The 21,218-nt window shown below is 50.0% G+C and overlaps 1 protein-coding gene and 1 long non-coding RNA gene across 4 annotated transcripts in view; both read right to left on the bottom strand.

The window, feature by feature from the left end:
- The window catches only part of AHNAK (AHNAK nucleoprotein), a 59,963-nt gene that overhangs the window by 7,763 nt on the left and 30,982 nt on the right, over positions 1-21,218 (bottom strand). The window lies entirely within an intron of this gene.
- On the bottom strand, positions 1,695-3,774 carry LOC145716042 (uncharacterized). Its single transcript, XR_014138373.1, has 2 exons — positions 3,484-3,774; positions 1,695-3,279 (listed from the first exon to the last, which is right to left on the bottom strand). It is a non-coding gene; the product is annotated as an uncharacterized LOC145716042 (long non-coding RNA).

Raw genomic sequence — 21,218 nt, 5'->3', positions numbered from 1 at the left:
TAGCTACGATCTGAATAAATAGAGGAGAAAGGTTTGGCTCCCAAACCTACTAGCTGGGCCCTATGCCATCATTCCCCAAAACAAAGGGGAAAAGATGCCAGAAGTGAGGGACCAGGGTTAATGGTGAAAGAAAACACCGTCCTGTTCCAAGGGGTACTGTGCAGGGTCAAAACTCCCCAGAAAGGGATGTGGAGAGGGCAGGAAGGCATTCCCCCTAGGTCCCCATGAGGAGCATGCATATTTTAAACCTGTGGGCAGAGGAGAGAGGCTGTCACAGCCCAACCCGCTGTAAATGAGGCCACAGGCTTGGAGGACACCAGTGAACCCCAGCTTGTAGGTGGTACGCCTAGACCTGGGACCCGAGTCCTCTCTGCCCAACTCAGGGCGCTCCCCCACCACCCTATTGTCCATGGGCCGCAGGATCTGGAAGCTCTGTGCTGTCAAGTGTCCTGCACCCTCTGGACAGCATGATGTAATAACCACGCCCCTGAACAATAAAACCCAAGGATCAGGCTTTGTCCTGGGACTTTCCAGTGTACAACCACACAAATGGATCTGGGGTTGTTGTTGTTGTTGTTGTCGTTAGTCTGTTATATCAGAATGTTAAAACAAAGGTGCTGGAAAGGTCAAGGTCACCCGTTCACTCTCTAAATGAGCCCATTGTCACACAAAGGAAAGTGAGGGGAATCTTCATCCCTGGGCATCTTCACCATCCTGCAACCCTTCTCCCATCTCAGAAGGCATCTGAGTCTCCAGAAAAGCCTCCCCACTCGGTCCAGTAACAGCCACCACCTCTTGTGCACTTGAACCCATCCCCTGCCTCTTTCAGGACAAGGGAATCAACTACCCCATCTTACTTCCCACTCTCCCCTGCTGGCTTCTTTGGCTCATCCAATAAACATCTTCAAGTCTGCCCCAAGAAAGATCTCTTTGTGTCTGCCTCCTGTGGCCAGAGATTGTCCCATCTTTCCTCTTACCTTTAACATCAAACTTCCTGGTAGTCTATCTTCCTCTTCTAAATTGCTCCCACTAATTCCTAAGCCTGCAGTGGGCAGCCCAGCCCAACCACTCCATGGGAACTGCTCTCTCAAGGGCCACAAATAGGCTATAAGCATCAACTCCAGTAGCCACTGCTCAATACCCATCCTACCTGACCTCTCTACATCAATCAAACCAACAGAAAAAAAAAACTCCTCCTTGTGAGATGTACCTAGAGCAAGCACTGCTCAAAAGCCATTCCCCTTCTCCTTAGCTGGCACAAGACCAACTTTGTTCAAGGACAGGAAAGAGATTTTTTTATTTCGACAGGGTGGGCACAGACCTTGGTCCAAGGGTAGGCATGTATCCTTTCTAACCAGTAGAATATGGAGGAACATCTGCTGGAGTCTTCTGGGGGCAGCCCACCCCCCACCAATAAGAGAGAGACATGTGAGGAGGATGTCTGCCCCATGCTGCTCCCTGTTTCCTGTCTTTGAACTCAGTTGTGTGAGGATGTGATGCTTGAAGCTGAGGGAAGGCCAAGAGCACCTCAGCAACACTGGCCCAGAGCTTTGCCGCCAAGCATTTTGACTATGAGAAAAATCACCTCTGTCTACATCATCACTGGACAGGTGTGCCATTACCTGGAGCCAATAGCATCCCCAACCAATATGTCACAACTCTCTTGGTTACTGACACTTCTCTCCTGTCCCTCATTCTCAAGTCTCCATGACCCTTTGACAGCCCCTCTGCCCACCCCTTGAATATCGGGATTCTCCTGGCCCTCTCTGCTGCTTAGGTGTATGTCCTCTTCATCTACCTGCTTACCAACTCAACAAATATCTATTGGCACCTTCTATAGGCCTGGCTGGCCTCATAGAGTTGACACTCTAGCGGGGGGAGACAACTAATAAACAAGATGAACAAATAATAAATCTCACTTGTGATCAGTGCATGCTCTGAATAAAATGATTAACTAAAGAGGGTGTTGAGAAAGATGTGGAATGTCCTCAGGCCGTAGGCAGTGACCTGAGAGGGAACATTTAGGCTGAAGTTTGAAGGATGAAAAGGAACTGACAACGATGGGACACAGCATTCCAGACAGTGGGAACAATGTGAACCACGGGTGAGGACGCGAGGAAGGAAAGACTTGGCATATTATGGGGACTGCAAGGAAGCCAGTGAGGCTGAAGAAGAGTGAAGGGGAGGAGGAAGTCAGATGAAGCTCAGATCTGTGCAGGACCTTGTAAGCCTTGGGAAGGTGGTGGTTGTTATGCTAAGTGCATTTGGAATTCATGAAGTAAGATGATTAACAGTCGAATCTGTGTTCCTGAAAGATCAATGTGGCTGGAATTTGGAGCCAGAGTAGAAAAGGGGAGGCAATGTGGACTCACAGTCACCCCGGTGAGATATGGGGGTAGCTTGGCCCAGGATGGTAGCAGCGCTGATGGTGACGTGTTTCCCTTGTGATGTACTCCCGAGGTAGAAATTATGGGACTAGCTGATGAGGGGGATTCCAGGGGTGAGGAAGTAGGAAGCATCAAAGATGATCCCCATATTTTCTAGCTTGAACACAAGGGAGAGTCGTACCATTGATTGAGATGGAGAAGCAGGTTTGGAGGTGAGGCAGGCAAATCATTTTTGGGGTTCTGTTTTGGAGATGTTATGTTTGAAATGCCTGAGAGCCATCCAAGTGAAAAGAGCAAGAGACAGCTAAGTACTCAAGGCTGGAGCTTAGGGAACTGGGAATTTAGAGATTGTCAGCCTAGAAACGTATGTAAAGTCATGGGGAAAAATAAAATAAAATAAAGCCATGGGAATGGATGGGATCCACTGACGGAAGCATGGACAGGGAAACAGTAGGGTCATCAGGCCATTTAAGTGAGAGATATTATTTATTCTTCACATCTCCTTTTGTCTTCTCCTTGTGAGATTAGATTGCCACATCTTATCAGTTTAAATCCAAAATATCCCAAAAGCTGTCTTCTCTCTCCATTCCCATGATTGTGCCCTTCCAGCCTTGACCTTGTCTCACCTGGAGACTTTCAACAGCCTCCGGGACTTCAGTGCCTCCAGGGCACCCACCATTCTGCCACCGGTGGGGTGGGCCACTGCTCAGCCTTAGCAAAACTGAAACCAGAGGGTGCAGCAGGAAGCCTCAGAGAAGCAGTTGTGGGAACAGGGCCACTCAGACCTGAGCTGGAGAGGCCCCTGGGACAGAGAGAACGAGGTGCCAGGTCGGTAACCGCCGCAGCTGGGGTGGGTGCAGGCAGACTCGGGCCATGCACCCTAGTCAGCACCCTGCTCTGACAGGAGTGTCTTTATTATTTTTTTTTTTTAAAGATTTTATTTATTTATTTGAGAGAGAGAGACAGCACATGAGGGGGGGAGGGTCAGAGGGAGAAGCAGACTCCCTGCCGAGCAGGGAGCCCGATGCGGGACTCGATCCCGGGACTCCAGGATCATGACCTGAGCCGAAGGCAGTCGCTTAACCAACTGAGCCACCCAGGCGCCCAGGAGTGTCTTTATTAGGGCAGGTGACTCACATCAGCCCATGTGGTTTCAAACTTCAAGGCGCCACGCAACACCTGGCATGCGAGCGGGCTCTCTACAACAGACAACAACCACAACACCAAAAATAACAGAGACTAACGTTTGCTGAGTGCTTACAATGTGCCAGTCACTGTTCCAAGTGCCCATATGCTCCCCAAGTCCATAAGACAACCCCATGAGGCAGGTATTATAGACGGGGATGCTGAGGTTCAGGGAGGTTGAGGGGCTGTTTTGTTGTTTTTTTTTTAAAGATTTTATTTATTTATTTGACAGAGAGAGACACAGCGAGAGAGGGAACACAAGCAGGGGGAGTGGGAGAGGGAGAAGCAGGCTTCCCGCCGAGCAGGGAGCCCGATGCGGGACTCGATCCCAGGACCCTGGGATCATGACCCGAGCTGAAGGCAGTCGCTTAACCAACTGAGCCACCCAGGCGCCCTTGAGGGGCTGTTAATAGCAAGGGCTTTGGTGTTGGACAGACGTGGGTTCGTCTGCCGCTACATGATTGGGCTTTGTGGGCTCTCCCAGCCTCATCTGTAGAAGGGGCTTAAATAAGGTAACTTGGGGTGCGCCTGGGTGGCTCAGTCGATTACGCCGCAGGCTCTTGATTTTGGCTCAGGTCGTGATCTCAGGGTCCTGGGATCAAGCCCCACATCGGGCTCTGTGCTCAGCGGGGAGTCTGCTTCAGGATTCTCTCCCTCTCCCTCTGTCCCTCCCCACCGTTCACTTGCGTGCACACTCTCTCTCTCTCTAAAATAAATAAATAAATCTTGAAAAAGAAAAAGAAAAAACTTGGTAAAGCCTTTAGTTAATGCCTATCACAAGAAATGCTCAATACGGATCGCTGTGATAGCTATTACAAGAAAAACGAAAGCCAGCTCGTGCCATTTCCCCATATAAAAACCTCCAGTGGCTCCCACTCCCCAAAGATAAGGACTCTGGTCTCACCATGACCCACCCACATGACCCACTCCTCCATCTGGGGCTGCTCACTTCCTGAACGTACTGAATTGTTACACCTCCAAGCCTCTGCTCTTGCTGTCTCCAGGAGCAGAACGCCCTCCTGGCCCTTCTCCACCAGAGGGAGGAGACAGGAAGTTGTCTGCAGGGAGGTCCAAGAGCCACAAGCCGTAGGCTCGTTGGACTTACGGACTGGGACCTCTCTCTCTTTCTTGGATTCTGGGCGCCTAGCACAACGGCTGCCACTCAGTAGACGCTGACTGCAGTAAGTATCGAAAGCTCATGACATCTGCAAAAGGCAGCCATGGGAAGGTTGGTGGAGAGGCCAGTTCAGGATTCCAGGAAGGGCCAACATCTCAGCCGGCCCTTCTAGCTGGGACCAGTGGTATCACCTCCACATGCCAAGGGCGGGTCTCAACTCATCTCTCCTCCACCAAAACTTCAGAACAATCCTGGGGGCGAGACTTCAGTTTATTTTTTATTTTTATTTTTTTTTAAAGATTTTATTTGACAGAGAGAGAGACAGACAACACAAGCAGGGGGAGTGGGAAAGGGAGAAGCAGGCCTCCCGCAGAGCAGGGAGCCCGACGCGGGGCTCGATCCCAGGACCCTGGGATCATGACCTGAGCCGAAGGCAGACACTTAACAACTGAGCCACCCAGGCGCCCCGAGACTTCAGTTTAAATAACATGGGCGGTTTGGGGAATGCAGCCCAGGGCAAAAGGTAGGGTCAGAGAAAGGTTGTCATCTGGTCCGATGTTCTTCCAGGTGCCTCTGCAAACCCAGACACTCGCCCTGTGCCCATCCCAGGTCCTTGCCCAGCGAGCCACCTGGCAGGACAGTTGCTGGAGTGCTTAGAATGGATGCTTACTAGTAAGACTCTCTAGGGGCGCCTGGCTGCTCAGTCGGTGGAGCATGGGACTCTTGATCTTGGGGTTGTGAGTTTGAGACCCACACTGAGTGTAGAGATAACTTAAAAAATAAAATCCTTAAAAAAAAAAAAAAAGGCTCTCCAGAAGCCCAAAAGCCCTTAGTCTCAAAAATATAATAATAATATCACAGGACAGATGGCACTTCAGTGTGTGTGACAATTAGCAGTATATTCCCAAGAAGCCTACAGGCAGATCACAAATCCCACTGCAAAGAGAGTAATCAGAATAACAGATAACATTTCTTCCTATGTGCCCAGGATTTCACATTTATAGTCTCATCTTATCTGTACGACACTGCTATGATGTGCGTGGCTATTATTATCCCCTTTCTAGCAAGGGGGAAGCAGAGGCTAATTCAGAACAGCTTGTGGGGGTGTCGGGGTGGTTCAGGTCAAGCGTCCAACTCTTGATTTCGGCTCAGGTCATGATCTCAGGGTCATGGGATGGAGTATAGCTCCCCCGCGCTCAGCAGGGATTCTGCTTGAAATTCTCTCTCTCACTCTCCCTCTATCCCTCCCCACCCCTCCCTCTCAAATAAATAAATAAATTTTTTTTAAAAAAGGACGGCTTGTAAGTGGGGAGCTAGACCTGAACGCAGCCCTGCTCTGGAGCCTGAGGTTCTATCTACCAAGCCACAAAGCCTGTTCCATTGCACTGTCTGCAGGAGGGGGCTCTGATCCCATGTGACTGTGGATTGGGGGGGTCAGTTGGATTCCTGCAGTTTCTTACCAGCTGCTTTTACTTGGAGGGTGGAGAAGGCAGGCAGGCACTGTGAGAGCAGTCCCCCAGTGACTGCCACATTAGTGCTCTTGCCGTCCCTGCCATGGTTTTATTTGACCTCCATCTAAGACTTCCCAAGGTGGGGGGTGATGGAGATCAAAGTCAATAGGTGTCTTCCACAACCCCTGTCCCCTGAGTCTGAGCTCTTCCAGGACTCACACAATGAGACCCGTGAAGTTGTAAGAGGGGTTTCTGCAAATTTTGCAAGAATAATATGAGGAACCTATGCCCATCTGCTCCCCAAAACAAAGTCAGATGTCCCAGGGGCATCCCACCTCCAAACCCCATGCATAGCTAGGCACTGCATTTCCAGAAGGGTAAACAGCATTATCTTGACATGTCAGAAGGCGTGCTTCAGATATTTTAAACCTGTCTCTGCTTTCTCCCACAATTCAGGTTGTTCTTCCACCGAGCAGTGCCTTAGGGCTGGCTGTTACCACTCTTGTCCAACTTGTCACTCATCAGCTTCCCTGAGGACCAGCATGGCTCCAGGGTAATTTCTTCCACCTTATCCTCATTCCAGGGGAAACCACTATACTCAACGCCATTTGGGTTGAGGAAGTTGAATGAGTGAAAACAATAAGAATAAAATCAGGGGGGGCTGGGTGGCTCAGTCGGTTAAGCATCTATCTTCGGCTCAGATCATGATCTCCAGGTCCTGGGATGGAGCCCCATGTCAGACTCCCTGCTCAGTGGAGAGTCTGCTTCTCCCTCTCCCTCTGCCTCTCCCCGCCCCCCGCTCATTCTCTCTCTCTCTCTCTCAAATAAAGAAAATTTTTTTTAAAATAATAAAATCAGCCATGATTTTTTGAGTACTTAATATGTGTCAGGTACAGTGACTCAGAAATGAGGAAACTGAGACTCAGAAACACCCCAGGAGACCCAGCTCATCAACAGCAGAGTCAGGATTTGAACCCAGGACTTGCATTTGTCACTGCACAATTGTCTTCCAAGAAGGTTACAACCCAGTGCCCATAGGAGCTGAGCGAGTCCTCCAGTGCTTCAGGTCCCTTAGAAGAAGGGGTGGCTTGAGAAGACCCTTTAAGTAGGAGATATAGTTTGAATTCTAGTCTGGACTCAAGGCCTCTGCCCCAGGAACACATCCTCTCATAAGAGGACTGTGTCTAAATACCCTCTGCCATGTGCACGGTCAGAAACTCTAAGTTAATTTGGAGACAGCCAAAGGGTTTGAAAAGAATGCCATCTCCCACCTCTAGCACCCTCAGAATGACTATGAACAGAGAAACCATCAAATCCCAAACCACTTAAAATTGACGTGAATAAGAGGCTGAAACCAAGACAGCCTTAAGATCAAGGTGAGGGAGCTAGAATGTTCGTGGCGACAACGGGAACTGCCCACCCTCACTCCAGCAACAAGCCACCAGGATGCCATCTTCAGGACCCCGCCTTCAGCCAAAATCAAAGCCGAATGGCGGGTAAGGAGATGCTCAGTCCAGGAACCCAGGCAGGAACAAATATGCCAGGATGTTGGGAAAGTCCACAAAGTAGCTCAAGAGGACCCCTGTGGAAGAGAAGAGTGGGGGGTGGGGAGAAGAGGAGGGGGCTTGACAAGTGACCTCCATGAGCTCATCCTTGGGTTGAAAGTTAGTGGACTGGCACACTTGCCCCCATGCTGGGCTCTAGGCCTGTCCTTAAAAGGCACCCAGCCACCTGGTTGTTTGCTGAAGCCCAGATTTGCACTTTCTAAAGAAATGCATGGACTGGATCCATGAGAAGGCCCTAAATGGCCGACAGCCTCTACTGGAGAGCCTATCACATTGTCTTTCTTAAAAGGGTTTCCTGACCCACTGAAAGCAAGCAAGAGTTTTGTGAACCCTAAGGAACTGGGCTGGGAGCCCAGAGGTCCCCAACCTTGCCTTTGTTTTGTCTCCCTAATTCCCATGGATGTGATCTTCATGTTTCTTCTAGAGCTACCATCTGCTCCTCCTTCCATATCCCATACACTCACCTCCCAACTCCACCCGTGGAGCTGATCTCAACCACACGTGCCAGGCTGGGGCCCAGGCAAACCCAGGCATCAACCATAATCCTAGACTCACTGCAGTTGGCAGCATGGTCCAATGGGATGTGCTGCCTGGGTGACCACAACACGGCCCCCACACGAGCTTGCACCCCACTCTCGTGTCTGGCTCCCTAGAGGGGGCCTTTTCTGTCTGACCCTCAGAGGTCCTGGCCCGGAGACTGGCCCTTGTTATGGGCTGAGCTGTGTCCCTAAACCCATATGTGGAACCCCTAACCCCCATCAGCTCAAAATGTGACTCTATTTGGAGACATGGTCTTTAAAGAGGTGATTAAGTTAAAATAAGCCCATAGGGTGGGTCCTAATCCAGTCTGACCGGTGTCTCCATAAGAAGAGGAAATTTGTACACACAAAGAGACACAGGGACTCACGTGCATGCAGGAAAGACCACGTGAGTACAAGGTGGGAAGGCAGCCGTCTGCAAGTCAAGGATAGAGGCCTCAGAAGAAATCAGACCTCCGACACCTTCATCTTGGACTTCCAGGCTCTGGAACTGTTCTGTGGTGTTTTGTTATGGTAGCCTGAGCAAATTAATACAGACCTCATTACAGGCCTCTACCACTTTCTGTCACTAATAATAATAAAGCCTAACCTTTATTCCGCACCAGGCATTGTGCTAAAGCAGTTCGTATGCTTATCTCATTCAATCCTCTCAACAACACAGGGAACGTTACCCCATTTTACAAATGGGAAAACTGAAGCTCAGAGAAGTTAATGCTTTTCCCAAGGTCACAGCCAGCAGATAAACGACTCAGACAGGATTCAACTTGAAGCCATCACAACACAGCCCAGGTGGTGCCCAGGGCACCAGTCCTTGGAAGGACCCTGCAACAGACCGAATGTTTGTGTCCCCCCAGAATTCATCTGCTGAAATCCTACCCACTCCCCCGCGCACACACACAAACACACACACACACAGAGCATGATGATATTAGGAGGCGGGGCCTTCAGGAGGTGATTAGCAATGAGGGTGGGGCCCTTGCGATGGAATTAGTGCTCTTATATGAGGGACCTCAGAGAACTCCATCACTTCCTTCCACCATGTGAAGACACAGCGAGAAGTTGACAGGCTGCAACCCAAAAGAGAACCAGAACCTGACCTCAGACTTCCAGAGCTACGAGAAATACATTTCTATAGTTAATAAGCCACCCAGTCTACGGTATCCTGTTATAGCAGCCTGAACTAAGACAGCCCCCCCAAGCCCAGCTCTCAGACCAGCTGGATGGGTAGAGCCAACATGGCCAGTGGTGGTGCATGGCCCCATAGCACCTTCCTGGAACCCCAGTGGTGGCAGGTCTTGCCCGGAGCCCATGAACCTCGCATTCCTCATCTGAAGACCTGTGGAGCCGTGACTTCGTTCCTCTCCCCTCCGAGGGATGCCTCTGCCACTTTGTTCTTTGGCAGCGGGCACTGAGCAACCCACTGGAACCATCAATAAGCTCGTCCTTCACAAGCCATCTTGGGTCCTCTTCAAATCATTCCTGTAGCTAAGTGCCCTTGGGGACTCAAGTTCATCGATTCACCTTACGAAAAGTGTTAGCTCATAAGCAATAGAAATGACAGCTACCTACCAAGAAAAAGACCAGGGCTGCTTCCTCACCCCCTCCCCCCCATGCCAGAAGGTCAGAGCTACCATGGGTCTTAGAGATGGTTCCCTTGTCCTTCCACCAGAGGGGTCCCACGATGCAGCAGACCAAGCAAGGGTGGTGGTGAGACAGGGGAGTCTGACATAAACTGCAGGGAATGGTCATCTCTTGCAACTAACTCACCCTCCCTGCAGGCCCCCTGCAGAAAAATGCCAAGTCAACTCTCTTAATGAACAAAGCCGAGCTTTGTAAGCACTGAATTACTTTGGAGGGTGAGAGGAGGAATAAAATCCCTTGGTCCTCATGCTACTCATTTAACAGTGTTCATTTCAATGTAAGCGTGATTAGTAGCCCCCCCCCACCCCCGCCTCCCCAGGCTTCTCCTGCCTATGGTACGAGCAATGTGAAGGCAGGAGCGGGTTCTCTTCCCCGCATCGCCACAAGTACCGAGTGTGTCTCAAGATGCAGTACCTGAAACACCAGCACCAGACGCACTTGGAGGCTTTGTTAGACGCGATTTCCCAGTCCCCGGCTCCAGATCTACTGAATCAGGCTCTCCGGAGTGGGGCCCAGGAATCTGCAATAATCAGGCACCCCAGCTGATTCTTAGTCTCACTGCCCTGCCGGCTCCTTAGCCCACTCAAGAAGTGGGCCAGGCCCTGATGGGGAACATCGGTAGGGGACCCAACTGTCCTGGTATGGCCCTGGGGTTCCTGGGACATGGGACAGTCCAGGGCAAGCCGGGATGGCTAGCCATCCTAGCTCCCTTCAAATCACACACAAGGACAAGGAGCAGGGGCTTCCAAGCTCGCAGATGAGATCGTCATCTCCAAATGGCTCCTACTTGGTGTTGGAATGTGCCCCAAATGTACTCAGCGTTAAGAGTGGGCGTGGGTGATGTTCTGGGATTTCACAGCACTCCAGACGAAAAAATGAAGTCAGACCATGAGGAGCTGACTCAGGGACTCTAGAAGAGAGTCCAGCTCCCCCAGTTTGTCCCCTGCCCAAAACCTACCATCACCACCCTGTGCTGAAAGCAACAAACACCTGCCCTGAGCTGAGTGTTCCCTTAAGATCAGAGGAGTCACCCCTGGGTAGGAGGAGGTCGTGAGAATCATGGGGTGTCAGAACCAGAAAGTCTCCTGGAGATCAGACAGTCCTGGTCCCTCATTTCTCATATGAGAAAACTAAGGTCCAGAAGGGCCACATGATTAGCAGGGTCACATAGCGAGCCAACCAAAAGGTGACTCCAGCTCTCTGATCTCTGCACCTCGACACAAGCCCTTTGGGGCTATGGGCAAAAAAAAAAAAGACAACAGCAGAAAAAGAAAACAAATATTAATTGAGGGGGAAGAGGCTAGACACATGGATGGGTTAGAGCAAAGAGTGCTTAAGGCCCATGGTGTCTTAACCCCCCACACATTACAGATAAGAAACTGAGGGACACAGAGGTCAAATATATTTCTCAAGGCCATACACAGGAAACATCTCTTGCAGGTCACTTAAGCCCTGTCCACAGTGGGACCTGCCAACGAATCCGAAGATTTGCTGTATCTGAAATGAGAGACCCTCATGACAACGTGCAGCAGAAGGGAGGGACCAGAGCTCCAGGAGCTAGAACTAGATCCCATGGACACAGTGCCGAAGCCTTCAGCCTGAGGAGCTTACCCAGAGAGAATAGGGGTTATCCTGGGAAGAGCAGTGGGGATGACTTTCACTTTTCACTTTAAACAGTTTTGAGTTATTTGAAATAACTGGTAGAATTTGATTTTTGTGATAACTTTTTAAAAAAAGATTAAAGGGGGTGGGGGGGGGTGCCTGGTTGGCTCAGTTGGTGGAGGAACGCAATTCTTGATCTCTGGGTCATGAGTTAGAGCCCCACGTCGCAGGAAAGAGTTTACTTTAAAAAAAATAATAAGGGCGCCTGGGTGGCTCAGTCAGTTAAGCGTCTGCCTTCAGCTCAGGTCATGATCTTAGGGTCCTGGGATGGAGCCCCGCATCGGGCTCCCTGCTCAGCGGGGAGCCTGCTTCTCCCTCTCCCTCTGCCCCTCCCCCTGCTTGTGCTCTCTCTCTCTCTCTCTCTCTCAAATAAATAAATAAAATCTCTAAAATAATAATAGTAATTAATAAAGAAATAAGATTAAAGGGGTGGGGAGTTCTTTGGTGGCTATGAAGAGAGAAGCAGGAGACCAAGCTCTGAGCTGTGGAAAGCAGAGAGAGGAGAATTGTGGGATTTTAAGGCAGAGGCTGAGATCAAGGCAAGAAGACCAAAGGACACCTCAGTGACTGGAGGCAAGGTGGATTTCCTGGAAGGGGGGTGTCTCTATGGTGGTAGAATTGGACTCCAAGTTGCCTTTTTAAGTACATTAAAAGTAACTAATCTGGAGATCGTCAAGCAGCACCTAAGGATTTTACAGCTAATTTCTAAAAAGTATTTTGAGTTCTCCATAACTGAGCATTCAAAAATATGACCTCCAAGTTATAGTCCGTGACAAAATGGAAACAATCTTCCAGGAATTGATGCTTCTGTGGTTGACCCAGTAAAACCCTGGCTATGGGGAACCCTTAGGGAATGAATGAGTCACTTTACAGAGTAAAATTTCCTGAATAGCTGAAGGCGAAAACCTTAAGTAACAAACAAGTAAACTTTCTAAATTGGCCTCCTCGCTCCCCTGCATTCTAAAACAGAGAACCCAGGACATTATTTCCATAATCCCATTTTAAGGCAGCCCCTACGGCTTACCAGTGCCTGGAAGAACTCCACTCTTAGGTCTAGAATTTTCCCTCTCTTACCACAATCCCCACCCCACACCCGTGCCTCACTCCCTCCACCCCTGCCCTGCACTCACTTCATCCCTGGTCCCTAGTCCAGCGCCTCATTACTGACGGTCATCCAGAGCTCAGCTGCCACACCCAGTGGATCAGCAGTTTTCTCTGTCCCTATTATTAAAGCTACAGAATTGGAATCTACCAAAGAATCACAGAACCACGCGGCCAACCATCAGAGCAAATAGCCAGCCTATGTTTGACACACAACATTTTCCTTTACAGAGCTTACAAAGCAGCAGGCAAATGTAGTTTTAGCTACATTTTTATGACAAAACTAAGGCTTGCGGGTTATGTGAGCTTCGTAAGGTCACCTGACCAAAACCCAGTAGGGGCATAACTCGAATCCAGGTGTTCTAACTCCAAATATAAGGATACCTTGCTACTTTTTGAATTACCTACTTTGATCACACATCTAAAATCTGCCAAGAGGGCACCTGGGTGGCTCAGTCAGTTAAGCATCTGCCTCCGGCTCAGATCACGATCCCAGTGTCCTGGGATTGAGTCCTGCATTGGGCTCCCTGCTCTGCAGGGAGTCTGCTTCTCCCTCTGCCCCTCCTCCCACTTGTTCTCTCAATCTTTCTCTCCCTCTCTTTTTCTCTCTCAAATAAATAAAAAATAAATAAATAAAATCTGCCAAGAGAATAGGCAGAATGAGCCAAAATCGGCAATCCAGCTAAACTCCTTTCACTTGAAGATCTGTGGAATCAAGCTGGGCGGTAACTTTTTATTTCCGTTATTGTTAAATTGTTGCTTGTGCGAATCATCGTAACTGCAAATGGCAAAGAAGTATTTGGTATGAGCAAGCCACTGAGGTGTTTCTGCAGGAGAGGAGATACAAGGGGTGTGGACAACATGACCAGGTCCGCACTGTCATTGTGAACAGCCTGTAAGTGAAGAAATCAAAGGTCGGAGTGAAAGTGTCTGTCATTAATCTATTCTCAGGAGAGATGGCTTCTGCTCTATTTTTATCTGGAAGTCCTACAGACCAGGAATGTGTTTCTAATGATGTATCCATTTTCACCATATTCCAGGACAACCCAGTAAGTGTCCTATGTTCCAACAAATCACTTATGACGGAATGCTAGCCGTTTGGATTTTTGCAGAATCCCCACTGTCACTCTGACTGGTATCCCTTTAAGTTTACGACCACACATCTCAAGGTACCACCCAACACTGCCTGGAAATGCTACTCCATTTCTTAGTAAGTTACCTTACCCCCTTCCCAAGATGGCTATTCCACACCTTCTCCTCTCCCCTCCGGCCTCCTTCCCTGACTCTGCTCCCAGTGCATGACCTCACCCCTTTTGTCACCCAGAAAATAGAAGCCACCATCAAAGGCTACCTCATCTTCCCTCCATCAAGCCCTCAGCCTCCCAGCATCCAACTCTCCCTTCAGGCCAGTTCTGTTGATAGAGTGACCACCTGTCCTGGTTTGCCTGGGACTGGGCGCAGGGGAGTGGCCCTGGGACATGGAACTTTCCGTTTTAAAGCTTTCCCAGGATGTGGGACTTTCAGGGCTAAAACTGGGGAAGTCACTCTAAACACAGATGTGCTCCCCCCGCTCCTTCCCATGGGAAGCCCACCCTCCGGGGGGACACGGGGTACCACCCCCTCTTGCCAGCCTGCGGGGTCCAGTCCTGCATCACCCTCTCTTCTGCCTCAACCGCCTCTCCCTGTCCACTGACCCTTTCCCCTGACCATGCAGACATGGTCTAAGATGCCCCACCCTAAAGAATAAGAAACATCTCCCTTGACCCCACTTTTTTCCCCTCCTACCAACCTGATTCGCTGCCCTTCCAAGCACAGCTCTACCTGTGCACACTGAATCCTTTCACATCTGCCATTCTTGGTCCATAGCTTCCACTCCAGGGGGCAGGGCGGCGGGGTGGGGGGGGCTCCTCTTTCCTCCAACAAAACCTCCATGGTCAAGACCACCCATACTGCCAAATCCAAAGTGAATTCTGAGTTCCTGTCTTACTCAACCTGTGGTGAGGGATCGAAGATTTTTGCATCTTTATTTCCTATTGATTACAGACTAACACTTCTAAGAGAATACGAATGAATAGCTACAAGAATGAGCACGTGCTTGGGTGAAATGGCTATAAACGTAGCTAAATGCCTACTCTGAATTTCTATAACATGTCTCCCCGTGAACCAGGCACTGCTCTAGATCCCACACTCTCCTGGTTTAGGGTGGGCCCTAATCCAAAGATTGGGGTCCTTATAAGAGGGAAATTTGGACAAAGAGACGCAGACATGTACAGAAGGAAGATGGCCATGTGTGTGAACAGGCAGAAATGGAGGTTCCATAAGCCAGCAGCCACCAGAAGCCAGGAAGAACAAGGAAAGAGTCTTAGTCTTCCCTAGAAACTTCAGAGGGCAAATGGCCCTGACAACACCTTTATTCTGGACTTGCAGCCTCCAGACCAAGAGACAATAAATTTCTGTTGTTTTAAGCCATCCTGAGAAACCAGTATGACCCCCAGTTTGTATCTCCAGCCTGGACTGCTCCCCTGAACACCAGAACTCTGTAAGCGCATCTGTGTCCTTGACGTCCCCCTTGGAGGTCCCAAACGTAACATGCCCCTAATGGAACTTTTGGGTTTTCTTTCCCAGATTCTTTTCTCCCTGTTTCCCCCAACTTGGTAAAGGGCAGGGGCATTCTGCCAGTTGTTCAGGCCAAAAATGTAGGCGTCATCCTTGATCCCTCTCTCACCACTGCCCCCACATATCCAATCCATCAGCAGTTTCTGTCAGCTCTATGTTCTAGATATTTCCTCCCCTTCTGCCAACAATCATCACGTCTTGCCTCACTAGAATGTTCCAAGAGGGCAAGGACTTGATCTGTTCATTGCTATCTACGGGACCTGGAACATAACGGGCATTCAATACATACTTGTTAGATCAAGGAATGAAATAAAACCTTATTAATTCAAACATTCCCCTGATTGAGAGTTTGTGATCATCTAAACAGAGGCTACTAAGCACAGTAACAGTAAAATGAAGATAAGGAAGCATTTTAACTATGTGAGACGATAAACTGTTTACAAGCAATATGTTAACCCTGAGTCATTTGCATACTCATCATGGTCCCCAGGTTTCCCTTTTAAATGACCTGGTTTACTTGGTAGTTATACAGAGCCTACGTCCTTCCTCACAGCCTAGTTCAATACACTTAAAGCATAGCCTTCAAAGTAATATCATTGCATTTCCTTAAAAGAAAATGCATAATCTACAATTCAAACTTTTGCAGTGATCTCTGAGAGCATACACATGCTAGAAACACCCAAGCTTCTCGATGTTTCTAGTCTCCACCATGGCTCGATTAGCATTCCAAAAATGCATCTTGAAATACTCAAGCTTTTTGACACTGAGGAAAGCATGCTAGAAGCTGTAATTGGTTTGAGAAAGAGAGAAGGCCACTCTCTCAGGCAGCTCCCAGCACACCCTGCTAAGCTAAGGGGAGACTGAGACGACGTAATTGACATCATCAGTGGCCCACGTTTGCCATTTTCCCCATGAAGTTGTTGCATACAGTTCATTCTTTTGAAGTTCAATTCAGCTCAGCAAACACTTCCTGAAGGCTGATCTTGGGTCAGACACAGCTCCAGTGCCAAGGGCTCAAAGATGAGTAAACAACACATGGTCCCTACCCTCCAGAATCTTCCACTGGGGAAGAATTATATTAGTTATATTAATTATATTGGAATTATGTTCACATAACCAGACTATAATAAAAGCTTGGTTGAGGGGGGTTTAAGATGCCATATAGGTACAGATAAAGGAACAGGTAACTTGCCAAGGGGGAGAGATGTCGGGCACAGAGAAGGTGACGTGAAAGATGGCCTGAGTCCATAAAGTGGAAAACATGGGGAAAACAGGAAGCACAGTTCATCCATGTATGAGTGCTCGATCGCAAACCAAAAATTACGTGAAAAAAAACTCAGAATTTAGAGAACAACTCCTGTAGCTAGAACTCCAGTTCCTAGCCACCAAAACCACACAAGTTAAGAGTTTCAAAACTCAGCTAATCATCCCAATGCTTTGTCACGCAGCCGCAGAATGAGACCTGATAAAGGATCCGATGGGTGCTCACCCCAGCTGGACAAGGTCAAGTTTTGTGAATGACCGCTGACATCAGATCATCACCTCCCACCAACCTTCTCTCTCATGTCTTTATTCACAAGAATCCCGTGCTCACCCAGCTGGTGCATTTCCGTAGAAGAAATAGAATATATAAGGTGCTGGGCCCTATTGCGATCCCTCCAGGACGAACCCTCCCTGCTGTTCATCACAGATGCTTCCTCCACCTGGAGTCAGAGAATTTCTGATTTTATTTACACCAATACGGGAGAAGGATCCGGGAGGAACTTTTGTTGGGCAAGAGCCTCCAGCCTCCTGCAGCTGCAGGGATGAGCACAGAGGCATCCTACGGGCCACACGGGGAGGCCGGCACTCCTTGGGGAGAGCTTGCTGACTACAAATAGTTCATGCAGCCCTGGTGCAGAGGTTCTCTACAGCAACACTTGAAACATTTTGTGCTGGATAATTCCTTGTTGCGGGGGAGGGGGGGCTGCTCTGTGCACCATAGCTTGGGCTGCTAGGACAAAAATACTCGAGATGGGTTGCTTAAACTACAGAAATGTATCCCACAGTTCTGGAAGCTGGAAATCTGCCCTCAGAGTGCCAGAGCATGGGGGTTTCTGGTGAGAGTCCTCATCCTGGTTTGCCAAGAGCCACTTTCTCGCTGTATCCTTTTTGTTTGTTTGTTTTATTAAGTCTTTTCTCTTAAACATTTTTTACCAATTTTTATTTTTATTTATTTTTTTATTTTTTAAGATTTTATTTATTTATTTGACACAGAGAGAACCAGACTGAGAGAGAGAGAGACAGACAGAGAGCAAGCACAAGCAGGGGGAACGGCAGGCAGGGGAGGAGCATGCTCTCTGCTGAGCAAGGAGCCCTACATGGGGCTCGATCCCAGGACCCTGGGATCATGACCTGAGCCGAAGGCAGCTGCTTAACCAACTGAGCCACCCAGGCGCCCCTATTTATTTATTTTTTAAAGATTTTACTTATTTGAGAGAGAGAGCACTTGAGAGAGAGGTGGGGGGGAGGGGCAGAGAGGGAGGGAGAGGGACAAGCAGACTCCACCCTGAGCCCAACGCAGAGCTCAGACTCAATGGTCCTGAGATCAAGACCTGAGCTGGGCTGGAAGTAGGGCTGCCCTTTGTGCCACTCCCACGCCCTGGACCCTCAGGGTCACACTGCCCATAAACTGGCACCTCCTCAAGAGGAAGTATGAGCAATCTCCAGACTGAGGCAAAGCGTTGGCCCCATATCAGATCTCTCTCCTGTGCCCACAGGCCCACTTTCCCACGTCTTTCGACCCTACTCGCCTCCTTGGACTTCCCACCATTTGCCTCTAGGCCTGGGTTGACCCATGTGGCCCCTCCCCCTCTGGTTTATCTCACCTTCTGTGGCCCTCACACACCCCACCGCACCCCAGCTCCTTCCCGGCTCCGATCTCCCCTTGTCAGCACCTCACCCTGGCCTGTGACCCACAGCTCAAGGACCCTCCCGGAACTGACTGGTCCACACACCTCTCCCTCCACTGTCCCTCTGCCCTGAGCTCCCAGGCCTTGGTCAACACCCTGCCCTAAGCAATATTCACCAGAAGCCAGCCGCTGCCCACCCCAGGGCCCCTCTGTCACCACCACCCTCACCTCCCCCTGTCCGCCCTTCCGGCCACACTGCCTGACTCCCTCCTGCCTCACCCTCCCTGTCAACTTGGCCCTCAAAGGCTGTGCCAGGATGCTTCTCCCCTTCCCCCCTCCCCGCGGCCACCAGAATTTCTCAGCGTGATCCAGACCCCTACACGAGGATTCCCAGGGGCCTTTGTTTAACATGTTGTGACAGAGAAAGAAGCCAGACACAAGAGGACACACACCGTGTGATCCCACTTATCGGAGATCCCTGTAGCAGTCAATCCACAGAGACAGAAATGGAAGGGTGGCTGCCAGGGGCTGGGGGAGGGGGAGCGGGGAGTGAGGGCTTCACGGGGACAGAGTTTCTGTTTGGAAAGATGAAAAAGTTCCGGAGATGGCTGGTGGTGATGGTTGTGCAACAGCGTGAATGTCCTTCATGCCACCAGGCTGTGCACTTAAAAAATGATTAAAATGGGGGCGCCTGGGTGGCTCAGTCGGTTAAGCGACTGCCTTCGGCTCAGGTCATGATCCCGGAGTCCCGGGATCGAGTCCCGCATCGGGGTCCCTGCTCGGCGGGGGGTCTGCTTCTCCCTCTGATCCTCTTCCCTCTCGTGCTCTCTGTCTCTCATTCTCTCTCAAATAAATAAATAAAATCTCAAAAAAAAAGATTAAAATGGTCAAGTTTCGATTATGTATATTTTACCACAATAAAGAAAAAAAATGCTACGGGACGCCTGGGTGGCTCAGTCAGTTCAAGCGTCTGCCTTCGGCTCAGGTCATGATCCCAGGGTCCTGGGATCGAGCCCCGAATCCGAGTCCCTGTTCAGCGGGAAGCCTGCTTCTCCCTCTCCCTCTGCCTCTCCCCCTGCTTGTGCTCTCTCTCTCTCTCCCTCTCTCTCTGACAAATAAATAAATAAAATCTTCAAAAAAAAAAAAATGCGAGGATGCAATCAGCATCTTGGGAGTTTTTAACCAGCTCCCTCCAGAGGGTTTTATGCACCCTCCGTGTGAGAACCAGGAGCTGCCGCCCCTCCAGTCCCGGGCCTGCTGAGCCCGGCCTTCCTGATCTGGAAGCCACACAGGGGAGACGGCAGGGTTCTCCCTTCTCCCACTCTCGCACCTTCCAAGAGCTGCCTGCCAGAACCAGCCCAACGCCACTTGTAAACATGTGAGGAGGTTGCTGACTTCCTAGGGGCTGGGGTTCTAACCCGGATCTCAGACACGATCCCTCAAAGCTTTCCTGAGGGGTGAGAGCTGTATCAGACACTGAGGAATAATGGGCCAAGGGGGTGGCCAGGGCGCTGCTGGCCAGAGGAATTACAGGACCCAATGCCCAGAGGCCTCTGGTACATGTGAAAAGGGCCGCAAGCCCGGCTGGTGAGGGCTGGGGGATGTGTACTAAGAACAAAGGGAAGGCTGGTCAGAGGCCTCCGGGGCCCCTCAGAAATCAGCAGCCCTGGTGCGAAGCAGCCTGGAATCTCAGTGGCTGGGCTCTGAGGAACTCCCCTCTACAGGAGACAGTGTTATCTTAAGAGCACAAAGCACTTGGCCTCCTTATCTCCTCACACTATTCCCTGTGGTTTCTTGGGATGGCCTCGTGCCTCCCACAGCCTCAGCCAGGCAGGTCTGGTCAGCACACACATTCCATTCTTCCAGCTACAGCTGGGGCTGGGGGGCGGGGATGGCGGGGGGGTCTTGTCCCTGAGACCTCTTCAAACCCAAACTGGACCCCCCCATCCCTGCCAGTGCTCCCCCCCACAGCCCCTGCAGGTAGCCCCCAGCTCTCACCGGGGCCATGTTAACCCCTTTCTAGACCCCAGGAGAATGTTGGTGGAAAAGGTCCTCTTCTTTTCTTTTTCCTTCTCCTTTGCCTTTCCCAAACTGATCACCCCTGGGCATGTTTAGAAAGGAGGAGAGTGTGCGCCCAACAAAATCACTTTAAGATAAGACCTGCCATGGGGCGCCTGGGTGGTTCAGTTGGTTAAGCGACTGCCTTCGGCTCAGGTCATGATCCTGGAGTCCTGGGATCGAGTCCCGCATCGGGCTCCCTGCTCGGCGAGGAGCCTGCTTCTCCCTCTAACCCTCCCCCCTCTCATGTGCTCTCTGTCTCTCTCTCTCATTCTCGCTCTCTCAAATAAATAAATAAATCTTAAAAAAAATAAAATAAAATAAGACCTGCCAGGCCTTGGAATGCAAGAGTTTCACTAAGGTCGAGAATTAAGATGAGAAAGGACGCCTACTTCAGCACTTACTGTAATAAGATAGTTGGACAAATTTTCAAGTGGCTTTGTTTTTTTAAAAGAGATCCATTTCCTTGGGTAGTTTGGGGTCTGGTAAAGTGGTAAATGCACTAGGAAATCACCTCAACAGGTTTGTCAGGCCAACATCTTTGTCTCCAGTACAAGGAGGGTTGGCAGGTTGCCAGACTGCTCACGACCCCTTTTACTAAGATGTCTCCCTAACAGCCTGTCACTGTGCACAGGGGGACATCCTGGACAAGCAGCAGGCCTCCATCCCTCCACCCCAACGCCTCCCACTCCCTTCTTCCTTTGTGCGTGAAGCCAAAGTTCTCTTTCTAGAACCAGCTCTCCAAGTGGGTGATCCAGCCCTTTGTGCAATCTTGTCCTTTTCCCTGTTTCGCTGTGAAACTATGCTTGAAAGTATTCCAAAGTGGCTTTAGGGAATATTCATATCTCAACTGTTTTTCACTTCAATAAAAAGTGATGGTAACTTTGTCCAGGGCCAGGGAGCTGGGAACCAGAGGAGAGAGTGGTAAGATGCCAGGTTCCCTTCTGGCTCCAGATTTGTAAAAGGGTATCACATCCCACTCTCCCCATTTCTAGCAGGAGGGCA

The sequence above is a fragment of the Leptonychotes weddellii genome, chromosome 11, assembly GCF_054177405.1.
Source record: "Leptonychotes weddellii isolate Sample4059 chromosome 11, ASM5417740v2, whole genome shotgun sequence".
NCBI lineage: Eukaryota > Metazoa > Chordata > Mammalia > Carnivora > Phocidae > Leptonychotes > Leptonychotes weddellii.
This window is presented reverse-complemented; position numbering and strand designations above follow the sequence as displayed.